Consider the following 13,614-nt stretch of genomic DNA (forward strand, 5'->3'; position numbering starts at 1 on the left):
TTAATCCCACTCAGATCTCCTCAACTCCCCCAAAACGTGTCTTCTCTATCTTGGATATTTATAACTCCTGCCTCTCCTAGAGGTATACAAAGAATCTCAGATAAGCTCACGGACCTTTCTGTTATCCTAAATCAGCCCTTATGGCACCCTGATCAATTTTATTGCTCTTCCCTGAACACATCGCAGTTTTCTGCTGTCTTTCTGACAGTGAATTACACCTAAGCACAACTTAGGATTTTTACCCCTCTGCTTTATGAGATGAAGTCCCTATCTAAATAGCTCAAAACTGCCGTATCTTATTGAAAATGTGTCTAGCTAATGGCTGACTAATACAGAAATGTTCTTCACATTTCTCTCCCTCAATGAAAGTAATCTCTTCCCAAATGCATTAGCTTTTATTATTTTTCTAAATTGAATCGGATTATTTTTCTGCTTGTGGTACAAATATTGTTTGTTTTTCTTTAATGACTTCTGTTCTCTCTGAAGTGTCCATACTGCCACTCAATCTGTTATTACTTGGGTGACCAAAAAATGCCATTGGTGACAAATTCCCAGCAATAACTAAGAAGTTTAATAAACCAGAACCCAGCAGCATTTGTAACTCATCACCAAAGACCTAGCTTTTACTGGAGTCTCTCTCAAGCCACAGAGACATCACATTCCCACCTAACAAATATATACCATCTCTGCATGCATTTGGCACACACGCATCAATTATCTCTGAACATGCAGGTGATAGCCATCCGTCAGAAACTAGATTAAAAAGCAACTAATTCCCCATAACTCACTAAGACACAGCCCTGGATGGAAGAAACAGGTGGTCAAAATGAATCCAACCTAGAAATGAAACAGAGGGCTCTGTACATCGCCGTGTTCTGAAGCAGGCAGCCTTCAAAGCAAGGAGGTCAAACTTGAACAAGTTCCATCACTGCAAGCAGAAATGGACTGGAAGAAAGGAGGTCACTCCCCTGATACCTTGCCTATGAACTTCCACTGTTTATCACTATTCTTCAGCTTTTCCAGTAACACTTTATCTTCTAGTTTTTCCCCAGAAACAAGCTAGGGTTTTTTTACCAAATTACAAATCTGCCATATCTCACTGGTTATAATTATCAGCTCCAAGAAACAGATAAGTCATTTGCCTCAGGGAGGGAAAAAACACAAAAAATGACATTGGAACAAGAGACGTGTAAGAATTCCTTAATTTCATAAATAAATATGAGAACACCATGTACTGCAGAATAGGGACCAGTAACCCACAGCTGCCAGAGTTACCTTGGAACAAACTCCTTTAGCTCCAGAGCAATTAGGATAGAACCTGACGAACACGGCAGGCTTTCGTTCTCCTTTCAAAAATGCATGCGCAACAGCCATGCGAGCTAGACTTACTTGTTGATGTAAAGAGGAAACTATACCTTGTTTAGAGGCTTGGATTAAGCATCTAGCAATTTGCAAACTGTTGAACAAAACGCCTAAGATTATCACAGTTTACGTCTGAAAATGCAACACCCAGGTGTGAAAGTTAACGCTTCTAGCGTTGTGCCCTAAGACAACACGGGGACTGTGCAATCTACCTCTCCGTCTTGAATTCAACAATTTAGCTGCACTGAATGATCAATATCCTTTTCAATAACCAGATGTAAAAAAGAGAGCTACAAGCCAAACTAGTCTGTAGAAAGGACAATCCTATTATTAAAAATAGAAGAAAGTGCAAAGGTCCAAAATTCTGCAATCTGCAGCTAACTTACTCCAGGTTTTTCTGGGTTAATGCTTCCCAAGATTACCACTTGGCAGACTCTGGCTTGTCATCGGCTAAACTGTCATCTCATAATCTGAATTTTAATGACAATACAGCCCAAAAAAACAGATCAAAGAAATCAACAAACAAAGGAATCCAAAGTTCAGAGGAACTACTTTTTCTACTCTTCGTGGTGTCCAAAGAGTTTGGACTGCCTTTTCCCTACAATTTCTATGCAAGAAACATTCCCCACCTGCTACTGCAGCCCTGCTGTCAGGGATGTGTCTTTACCTGCCCATCTCCTTCAAGGGAAGAGGGGTGGGGAAGGGGGTAGCAGGTATTGTAAAGGAGCCATGCACAGAAGATGGGGTAGCACGGTACAATGAAGTGGGAAAACACTGAGCATTCCCTGACACCAACCTGCAGCATGGGCTCCACCTCAGTCCTTCAATCAGCTATGCCAGAGCGCTTATTTTATAAGGGGAACTTAAGTTAATTTTTCTTCACAGTGTGAAAGGCTGGGAATCCCTTCTCACTGTCCAACAAGATAGACACATAGACACAGCTTCAACAGAAGCAAACCCACTCTAGCTGGTATATTTTAAAACACACATTCAAGCTGTGCCTAATGTATCTACTTTAGTAAAAGACGCTATTGAAGACAATGGCAGCAAGTAAGAGTAATTTCTCGGAATAGAAGAGCCAGTTAACTACAGGTCAACGTACTACTGAAGATGCGTAAACCAGAGAAAGTTCCTTTTCCATAAAATCCTTGGAGGGGGGGTAGCAGGGGAAGGAATGATTACAGTCCTCATTTACGGCCATCTAGGAATGGTTCCCGGTGAACAGAAGGCATCTCAAGAAACTGTGACCTGGCTGCTCCAGCCTGTGTCTGCACATGACTGAACACTGTCAAAAGCTAAACAACTCCGTCTTTCTCTTAGCCTTCTGTTTGCTTGTTTTTCAATATGCGTTTCTGTTATACCTTTTTCAATACCAAAGTACTCCTCATGTGGCTGAAGCGCAGTGAATCATGAATGGCATGACATCAGCATCCTATCACGATGACGCTGGTTTTACGCATGTATTAATTCCTTAAAGGTTATTAACTTCTTCATAAATAATGAGATAACTCACTTCCCTAGGCACTGCAGCAGCGAAACCTGCTTTAAGGAGTCAGTCAAACCAACTGTCCAACAGAAGGTGGAGCAGAACCGCCTTTTCCGTATTTAGGAGAGTCGTGTTAGAGCTCCTCTCATTCTCCTCCACTTACTATGCTCACCTTCTTTTGTCTCTACAAGATCAAGACATAAATCTGTCCTCCTTGCCCTCTTTCCAAGATGAGATTTTATATTCGTTTCTACTCACACCCTAAAGCAGAGCAGGAAAAAAAAAGGAATTCTTCCGTAACACTGAAACCTCAGCTTACGGGATGCAGGAGCATTTACAGTAATTACCTTGCCTATAAGGGAAGAGTAAGCAAGAGACTGAAGGAGGATCAGACCCACCAACCTCAGTCCTGCCATGCCTCACCTGGCACATCAGACTGCATCTAGGCTGTACTAGTTAGCCCAGATCAGAAAGCAGGTCACAGCAAAGCATGCTCCTGGACTAACACTTTGCCCTTCACACCACCAGTTACCGATGATGCCCACTGCCCTGCTGTGGCACAGTCCTGATGCTCCCAGGACACCCTGAGCCCTAATGTGCTACACATCCTTACGTGTTCTTATAACGCACAACAGCAGGACCAGGCGAAAAAGGATCCAGCTGCCCCTATTTGCCTACCTTGGCCACATGACACCATCACCACAGTAGATGAGACACACAGGAACTGGAGGGGGGCAGAAGGGGGTGTGCTTGGGCCCATTACATGGGATATCATGAGCAACCTAACCTCCCTTCCCGCAGTAGATCCCAGTGTAAGCTCACAGCTGACAGCCAACTGCACCTGAACGGCACAGACCCAACAAAGCTGGGTTCCAGCCAGCGTTTCAAGTGGAGCGTACAGATAGGTGTCCCCACCAGGCTTTGACCAGTGAAGTACATCTCCTGCATTATGCAAATCCTGCCCTGGGTGTTTCACGGGAGTGACAGCGGTTCCAGCACGCTGAAGGCCCTCTAAGCACACAGCAGTAGCTTCGCACCATGACCCAGTTACCAAATCTGGGCAGATACCTTTCACGAAAGCTTAGAGGGACCAGGTTTTCCAGCATCTTACGCTTACTTTACAAAAACGCATTGTGGGCCGTGAGTTAGGTGTGGTCGCTAGTATTTGCTACTCTATGTTGTGTGTCAGATGACACCACGTCTAAACTGGTATTTCATGGCTGCACGTGCAGGTTATCCTAAGGTTCAGAAAGGCTTCTCTGATACTAAGAGCTATAGGAAAAATGGTAAGTGGAGAATAAAAAAATCTCTAAAGCCGCATCCACTTTTCCTTCAATCGGTTAGCCTAATCTAGGTTTACAAAACTGTAATTTGACATGCTTGTGCCCTCATGTCTTTGCTGATCAATAGACAGGAGGTTAATATTGTTCAGGTGAGGGGCCAGAGTTACGACATCCAGCTGTCCAAGCTGCAACCACAACTACAGTTTGATAGGACAAACTAAGCTGCCTATTTCAAAACTGAGTGATAGCAGAAAAGAGAGTACTTCATCCTCTCTCTGTCAAAGACACAGGCCAGACAAAATCCTCTTTATGCTCCCGAACAAGAACAAGTCCTTTTACAGTTTACGCTCATAATTTAAGAACTGTGCTGCTCAGAACTTCTGTACCAACTTTAAACACATTTAATTAAGTTCCATTTTAAAGTATTTATAACAGAAGTTTTGTTCTGTCCCCAAACAAATCAAGTCAGTCGTGAACCTATTTAATTCTTAATGCGACCACTTACAGGACATTTTTATAAGCCAGCAAGTGAATGCTGGAGCTGCAAGTTACTTGCGGACACTGGAGCAATTCTTAAATTTCATTTACCACTGCTGCACACCAAAAACAGTTCTATAAACATCACACACAACAAAAACCTTCCTATTTAAAAAAATCAAAAGTAGTTCCACAGTGTCTTTAAATCTATTAACTCAGACAAATGTTGTGGCTGTCATCAGGAAATTAACTACTACATAAAAGTAATTACTAGTCATGCAGTATGTCAAATTTATTTACCTGTAAACAAATATTCTTCTGAATTAAGTGTTAGTAACTCCCCTTTATAACTGTATTTTGAAATGTACATCCCTCCTGTGGTATAAATAAAACAGACAAGAGCAAATCAGGGATTTGCTTCTTATATGTTAGAGGTGGTAGGAAAACAAAGCAAGAAGAAAAAGAGTTAAATACTTTCCCCAGGGGGGTGGGAGGTGGGGGGGGATACCGATAAGGTGCAAGCTGCATTAGCATCAGTAGCGTACTGTCAGTAAAATAAATAAAAAGTCGCAGCATTACTCGATTATAATTATGTGTTTTACAAGAAAGCAGAAGCAAAAGTCCTACAAGTCTCCAAGAACATTTCGGCAACTGCAGAATATCACCTGGGGGGGCGGGGGGGCATCTGCAGACAGCTCCCTACAGCTCTGCACAACACGACTGCAAAAAAAAAAAAAAAAAAAAAATCAAGTCCACAAACACTGCACAACCACCTACACACGCCAAATGCCCACGGAGATAATCACGCTCCCGTCGGCAAACACTGAGTGGTCCGCAAAGCGGAGCTGGACTGAACAACGCGGCTCCAGAGGACAAGGGGAGAAAATGGGGGCGGGTGAGGTGGGAGAACGGGGGGGCACCTGGCCACTTTATCTGCCGCAGCTTCAGAAACACCGCCACCCCCGTTTCCCTGGGGGATGCTCGGGCAGGTCCGGGGCGGCCCCAGCCCCCGCCGGCGGGCCGCGGCTCCGAGGGGGCCGGGGCAGGCCCGAGGGCCGCCGGGGGAGCCCCCCGCCCCGCCGCCCTCTCATCCGCCGCATCCCGGGGGAGCCAACAGCTTCCTGTCCGCCCCGGGCCCGCCGGCAGGACGCCGGCCGGGGGCCGCCGGCAGCCCGGCCTCCCTCACCCCCCCGCCCCGCCCGGCCGCCCCGGGGCGCCGCAGCCCGGCCGTGCCCGGGGGGCAGCGGCGGGGCAGCCCCCCGCCGCCGCGGCCTAGGCGGGTCAGCGGCCGCCGCCCGGGGAAGACGGAGGGCGGCCGCCCCCCTTCCCTTCCCTTCCCTTCCCTTCCCTCCCCTTCCCTTCCCTTCCCTCCCCTCCCCTCCCGGCCCCGCACAATGCGGCGGGCACGGCGCGGCCGAGCGGAGCAGGCCCCGGCCCCAGCCCCGTCGCTTCCTTCCCCCAGCCCTTCCCAGCCGGGGGAGCGGGTCACTTACATGGCTGGAGCCCGGGGAGGAGGAGGTGATGGGAGGGTGGTGGCAGCAGGGGAAGGGAGCCGTGGAGGGAGGCAGGGGAAGGGGAGGGAAGGGGGGAGCGAGCCAGCGAGCGAGCGGGGGGAAGGGGGAGGCCGGCGAGGCGGGCTCTCCGGCGGGTGCCGAGCGAAGGCCTCACTGGGCTCCCGGCAGCCGCCGCCTCCTCACCATCCCCGGGCGGCGGGCGGCGGGGCGGCTCCTCCTCCCCCTCTCGCAGGCGCTCGGCCCATGGGGCTCACACGCCCGCTCCGGCTGCCGGCCTGCCTTCCCCGCCGCTCCGCTCCGCCTCGCCCCCGCCACCGCCGCCCTGCCTCCGGCCGGGAGGGGGAGGCCGCCCCTCGCCTGGCTCAGCAGCCCCCCCGCCGCCGCCTCCCGCCGCGCCACCGGGCCGAGCTCCCGCAGCCGGGGCCGGGCTCGTCCCACGCGCGTCTCCGCCGCGCTCGCTCACATCCTCCGGGGAGCGGCCGCCGGGTCCTACCGCCGCCGCGCCGCGCCGAGGGCCCGCTCCGCTCCGCGCCGCTCCCCGGGGAGGAGAGGAAGGGGGGTCCGCCGCCGCCGCAGGGGCCTCGCCGCCCGGCCCCGCCTCGCCGCGCCGCTCTCGGAGCTCCCCTCAGCGCGGAGGGGCAGCGCCCGCCGGCCCGGCCCTCCCGCCGCCCCCCTCCGCCCACCCGCCAGGCCGGCCCCAGGCCCCGAGCGCGGCGCTGCCGGGCCCCCGGCGGGGTCGCCCCCCTCCCGGGACCGGCCCGGCCCTTGACCCGCGCGTGTGGGACGCCGTGCCCGGCGAGGGGATGCGGCCTCCCCTAACTCGGCCCCGCCGGGAGCCGCCAGCCTTAGCAGCCTGGTGCCCGGAGCGTGGACGATTTACCCCAAAAACGGGGGCCCGACACCGCCGTAGCGCGGCGGCCCGGGCAGCCCCCGGCATTTCGACCGCTGGGAAGGGCCAGGCCCCCGTAAAGCTCTGGGGGTGCCCCCAGCAAGCGTCCCCGAAAGCGTGGGGTGCCAGTCCGCTTACCCTGCCCTTGGAGCTTCCCCTTGCACCCACGAAATACTGATCGATAAATAATGACGCTCACGGTACCTTGGAGGATATTTCAGTATCCCTGTCTGCAGCAGGCGGGCTGCGAGGCGTGGAAAGGTCCCGCGATTGCCCGGGGCCTCGCCGTGGCAGAGGGGAGTCGGGGTGCCGCTCTCCCCGCCGCCTTGCTGCGCTCCAGGCCGTCCCGCTCCCGCAGCGGGAATGGCTCAAAACATCACAAATCACTTGGACTGTTGCTTACAGGGCAGCAATATTTTGTAAGATTTTTAAGAGCCGTTCTGCTCTGAAAAACGATGTTGTGGAAATGCCTTTGACAGATTTATTATTTCTCCGCACTTCCGGTATCAAAATTTGCCCTCTTTGGTCATTAAGGGATTGTGTTTATTTCCTAATTGACAGTGCCATAAACACTAAGTGGGCTATAAGAATTGTTTGGATTTATATAGAAACATATGATCACCGATGATCGCATTTCTGCAATTGGAAGCTAGCTAGAATTTTGAAAACAACACGTCTTCCCACAGCTTTGCACTGTTACCTCCATAAAGGTGCATCAAACGCATTTGCAGCAGTAAAGCTGCATTTACACTGGTGGCAAACCTATTAGATGTAAGAGGCTTTTCTGCCACAGCATTTGGGTGATTGTACACGTTTAGTGAAACTCACTTTCGTCTTCCATTTTGATCAACTAGGTCTGCCTAATGATATCTGTCACCAGGGTTCCTGAGCGTCACGCGGATCGGTGGATTTGGGGTACACCAGTGTGGTAGAGGAGCCAACGACGAGACAGAGGAGGAAAGGCTTCGCTCTTCTTCATGGTGGAGGGAGACAGAGCAAGACCTCCTTTCCCACCAAGGAACAGACCAGTTCCCCCTGGCAGAGCTGCTACACCAGCATGCTATTTTCTACAGCTCGCCTTTAGGTTTACTGGGGCATGTTTCAGCACAGTTTTAAAAATGTACTGTTTGGGCAACTTAGTGGAATAAGCAGAGCTGGTGGTACAGGCCCAGTTACCTAGTTTAGGGTCAGATCCTCATCTGCTGCAGTCAGTGGAAAGATTTCTGTTGATATCGGGGCAGAATGAAGTGGCTGTGAGAACTTTCTAAGATGCAAATGTAATGGAAAGGAAAAATCTGGGTTTGTGATCACATTTCGACCTACCCTGCATTACGTTCAGAATATTTAGCGTAGATTAAAATGTAGGTAGGCATTAAAGATGTATTTAAAATTAAATTAATCATCAGTGTGCAAAGCTTGCAGGCAGCTCAGAGGACATATACAGAACTTAACCAAAACACGAAGGAAATTCATTTATGAACAAATTTTAAGTCTTCAGACTGCAGTTACGCCTAGCAATAAAGAGTGTGTGTAAGTACAGGAGTTCCCTGGCTGTAAGACACTTCTGTCCAGGCAGGGGGATCTCTGGTAATAGATCTGATGGCAGGAGAGCTTTCTTGCCTTCCTGCCAAACCCTGTCCTGATTGATAAGCTCCCAGGCTGCGTGGTGAGCAAGGTCATTAGGACTTCCCCCTGCAAATGAAGCAGCAGTTTAAAAAATAAGGTCATACAGTAAACATAGTTTTCTGTCCTGACGAGAAGAAAATAAACCTCCGTTGTTTGCTACAGAGGAAGTACAATTAAAAAAAAAAAAAAAAAAAAAGACATTTCAGCATGAACAGATTGTTTAGATTTGCCCACGGTTGATTTACCATGATGAAAGACAGGCCCAAACTAGAAAGTTTGGATCCCGATCTGGATCTGACATTCCCCAAATTTGAGGGGGAAGTGTGATTCAGAGTCTGGAGTAAGGGCTTATCTCTCGAACACAGCAGAGTACTAAGGATAAAAATACTCAGGTAAAGTAGGAAGTGCCTGGTCTGCAACAACAAGAGTGACTTTGTGTCAACAATGAACAAAAGCAGGCTTTTTTTTTTTTCTCTGAGAACAATGAAATCACTCAAGAATTGTTATAAATGCAAACAATGTGGGTTCTATCACTCAATTATCATCAATGGGATTATAGTCTATAAACCCTAATTTTCAGGGAAGTCCCTAGATTTCCCTGAGTGCTTCCTCAAATTTCACATCTGTTGACTCTAGTTTATTAAGTGCTTCAGGATAAGGTGCATCAACTGTTCCCTGGTATTATATTACCCGAAAATAGTGAACGTAGGGGTTGGTGGCAAAGAACGGTTGATTGCCAGGCAGTGTATCGATACCGCACCAGAAGAGCAGGCACTCCTGTTCTCATCCATTTTTAACACATATATAGGTAACATATAATTTGATGTAACTTTCAAAAGTTATTTTAAAATGTTGAAATTATGCAGCTTTGGATAAAAATGTTTTTTATCCAGTCAGGTGTAAGAAGAAAGACTAGCCCGGTAAGATGAAGTGGAATTATTGAGTTAACCCCCAGTAGAACAAGTTCTGTTCCATGATTGCAAGTAATGACAGAACCTCTATGGGCCAACAGTCAATTTGTTCCTCGCTTTTTAAAAGGTGGGCTGTACTCAAAGGTACGCAAAGGAAGAAACTATATGACATCGTATTAGAATTACAGAGCTAGTATCTCAGTCTAGGCATTAACAGCTTTTAAACAAACAACTCAGGTTTGGTCTCAGACAAAAATCTAGCTCAATAAAAATACAAATTAAAAGTGCATTTTGCAGTGCCAAATATAATAAACATAGCTGTGCTTCTAAAATTGAACGAATCCAATGTTTGAAGGTGTGTTTCTCAACAGCAAAACAATAGCAGGCTATCTGGAGAAAATAATAAATATAGTCATACTGAAACATTGTCATTTTGCTTTTTAGAAATTCATCTTGTGAATAAATAAATGTATGATTTCGTTTGTTCTTCAATGAATTTCCTAAAAGACTAAGTGTCAGCTAAGGAGCAGTGAACTGAATGATGCCTGTTTGATGAAGCATTTTTGGGAGCTCTTCCCGATGGCTCGCTAAAAACCCTGGGAGAGGTCAGACGGGAGACCGCGGTTTTGTTTCCAGCTTCTGTTCCTGGGCAGCAGGATGCTAAAGCCAGACAGCCCTGGGATGGCAGCGTGCTTTCTCCAGCTGGAGCAGGAGGAAGAAGGCAAGCTCACAGCCCCGCGAAGAGCTTTTCTGGCTGAGTCACGAATGGTGTTGACAAACTCCAAAGCGAGAACCACGCAGTACTCTTCACCAGGAATAACGATAGCTGTGACACGGGGCAGCAAACACACTATGGGGAATTGGGTATATAAACAGGAACCGAATTGGTTTGCATAGAAAATGCGCTAGTTAGATACAGAACGTACAAAAATAGCAAATATATCAGTTCTGTCCCATACACCACCGCAGTTGCTTTTGTTGTTACAGTAATAACCACAAGTCCCAGTCTCGACCAGGCACCATTAGGCTCTGTAGAGACACATCGGAAGACACAGTCTTTGATCTGAAGTCTACTTCAAACAGCTGCTTTTCCCCCTCACTTCTAAAGTAACATGTCACGCGTTCTTGGTTCTGGGAAGATACCTGAAAATGCTGAAATTCCAGTGATCTGCGTGAGGAAACACCACCATCTTAACTGTAGTCAGAAAGGCAAATCCTCTGGGACTGAAGTACTAAAGTTATATACACATATTAAAACAAAAGTAAAAACTTTCAGGTTCCTGTTGCATTCCCAGCTCTCACACACCCAACGCCGATTATGCTTTCCACCTAAAATTACAGAGCCCAATGTGGGCATTTAACTTGGGCGCAGGATCAGTGGTTGATTCCCCCTGCGGATCCCCACATGGAAACGTGGAAGGAGCGGCAGCCGCGCTGCTGGAGACGGGCACCGGCACGGCAGTGGGTTCTTGCAGGGCTGGTTCTGGCTGCGCTGAGCTCCAGCTGAAAGCCGGCGCAGAGCAGGTCACCCTTCCTCATGACGTCCGCAGTTTCCTTGAGATCAAGAGCTGTAATCGAGCTGTTAACATTTTAGGCATTATGGTGACAGGGGCTTCCTAGATCTTTAAAATGTATGTACGTAGGACATTTATCCAGTGGACTGGCAGGTTTTTTTATTATTTGTATGTTAACATTAGAAGAGAAGGGATTGTTTTTAGTTTCTTCAGTGCATTTTTAATGGCATCTGCATGCACATGAAAATCTGCTACCCTTTGAATCACCTCCTCAAAACTGTATAGTTTAGAAACTTTGAAGGACAGAAGTGACCATTGCAGCATCATTCTGGTCTGACCCTCTTGCTACGGCAGCCATAATTAGTGATGTCTTCATCTGTATTCACACCTCATAGGTAAAAGAGATGACACTATCATGAATAAAAGTAGGAAAAGAGAGGGAAGATAAATTTGTATCTTTGGTGCTCTCTCTACTTCAGAGCCCTGCTGCGTCCTCATTTCTGCAGTCATGCCGATCAGACACCAACCAAAAAGCAATGGCTTATGGAGCAATGAGAGAGAGGAGCTTCTGCTTTATTTATAGTACAAGAAGCAGACTTATGAAAGGAGAGTCCCAGTAATAATTTATATAGTATATAAATATTTATATATATTAAAAATAGATAAAAATGTTTATATATATAAAAATATATATTTTAAAATATATGTATGTAATTTTCTTTTTTTTTTTTTTTGCTGTTAAAGCATCTCTCTCCTGTAGTTCTTTGATGTCTAATTAAGTTTAAGCTCAGACTACTGCTTGCCCTCAATGAAATCAGTGAGGTCTCCTTTTCTGCCTGACTTCTTATTGTCACAAAACTTCCAAGTGCTTTTACTAGCCTTTGGCTACATCTACGCTGGGTTTGTTAGCTGTGCCTACAGATGGGTTTGTGGCTGTTACACCCTGGGGCCAAAGCGAGTTGTGTCCATCCTGCTTTGAGGGGCAGGGCTCCTCTCCAAGCCTGAGCCCTTTTCCTCTCCCCCCGGCCTGAAGTTTCCTGTGGGCAACAAGCCGGGACGCGCTCTGGCTGCGGGAGCAGCAGTGGCCCTGGAGGAGTGGTTTGCTGGAGCGATTCAGTTGGTGTCGAGGACCTCGTCTTCACACTGAAGGTGTTTGAGTGAAGTGGGAGTGCTTCAGGCTGGTTGTAACGGGGTCCCGTGGACTGTGTGCCCAGTGGTGGCTGGAGTTCACGTGAACTGGTCTGGAGGACATCGCTGCTTTAGGTTCACTGGAAGGAAGCCCAGTTCACGCGCTCCCAGACTGGTCCGTGATACAAGCTGAAGCACAGTAGGTCAGTATGATCAGATTTGCTTCAAAAACACACTCCTGATTCAAACATGCTAATGGAGACGTGGGCATTGAAAACGTTGCTGCTGTGTGAGCTGATGGTATCCAGAAGTTAAGAAGATATTAGGAAGAAGAAGAAGTTTAAGAAGATATTAGGAATAAGAATCAGGCATATGCACAAACACTGCAAAATTCAGGCTAAAAAACGCTGCATGTGTGCTGATATAACAAGTACCTGTTTGGTTGCCCACCCCACTCCTCACCATACTCAGCACATAACGCTGGTTTTCTTGGACCTCGAGTCTGCAAACATTGCCTGTCTGCTGAACTTCCCATCCCAGCCTTGAACAGAACGGCTCATGCGTTAAGCTGGGTCCCCTAAGAGCCTGTGCAGAGCAGGGCCATCCCTTCGGGGCCGTGTGGGACGGGACCTACCTCTTGGCATGTCCATGTCCAGTGCCGAGCACAGTCTCTGCAGGAGCTTCTTAGTGCTCGTCTAACATACATGCTAAATATTAAAATAATAAAGGCAACTGTGAAAGAAATCAACCTGTTGACCTGCCTTGCAGTCTTCACTGCCCTCAGCCTTGTCATCTGCATTCGGCTGGAGAACTAGCTGCTCCTCGGCCAGATACTCGTTGCCAGCCTGGAGGGAATCAGGTCCACTGTATTTTTCTGCCGCATCCAGCCTGGCTCTCGCACAGCATTCCCGCTGCAGCCCCTGAGCCTGCCAGGACACGCTGGAAGTTGTAGAAAATGATGTCACCAAATGGGCAGGGCTTCTTCACCACCGATAACATCTCAGCAGATGTCCTCCAAACGTGCTCACGGTTCTTCCCATTATAGCATCTTTATTTTCCATTTACCTTTCACCATCCCGCCTTTTAAGTCAGACTTAAAGACTTACAGACTATTTATGTGAAATAATGGAAAAGAGCTTTGCTGCAGTTGTTTTAAGTGTTTTTGATTTATCCTTTGGCAGGAAAACATTGCAATTCAGTAAAACACCAGTACTCAGATACTTCAAAGCATATAGGTACCAGACTTCTGCTGAAAAAGTTTATGATTTTCCCTTGTTCGTTTACCCTCTTCCAAAATAAAATAAGCGATCAACAAAGTTGCTACACTGCATACCTTACGCAAGCACCCCTGTGATCCCATTACTTATAATCTCTTCCCCACAAATCCTGCAGGCTTTACTCCCACCTACTGCATCTCATCCCTA

General features: G+C 48.0%; 1 protein-coding gene across 3 annotated transcripts in view; it reads right to left on the reverse strand.

Moving 5' to 3' along the window:
• The window catches only part of AKT1 (AKT serine/threonine kinase 1), a 75,806-nt gene extending 69,328 nt beyond the window's left edge, over positions 1 to 6,478 (reverse strand). The window contains exons 1-3 of one of the 3 annotated variants that reach the window (XM_087747873.1): positions 6,102 to 6,478; positions 5,274 to 5,328; positions 4,909 to 4,983 (exon numbers count right to left, since the gene is read on the reverse strand). The gene's annotated coding sequence lies outside the window, so the exon portion shown is untranslated. The remainder of the gene's footprint in view (positions 1 to 4,908; positions 4,984 to 5,273; positions 5,329 to 6,101) is intronic. The other 2 variants (XM_087747875.1, XM_087747874.1) reach the window with 2 other exon arrangements.
• Positions 6,479 to 13,614: the final 7,136 nt, after the last annotated feature.

The sequence above is a fragment of the Nipponia nippon genome, unplaced genomic scaffold, assembly GCF_047370975.1.
Source record: "Nipponia nippon isolate SJK-2023a ecotype South Korea unplaced genomic scaffold, ASM4737097v1 scaffold_11, whole genome shotgun sequence".
Lineage (NCBI taxonomy): Eukaryota > Metazoa > Chordata > Aves > Pelecaniformes > Threskiornithidae > Nipponia > Nipponia nippon.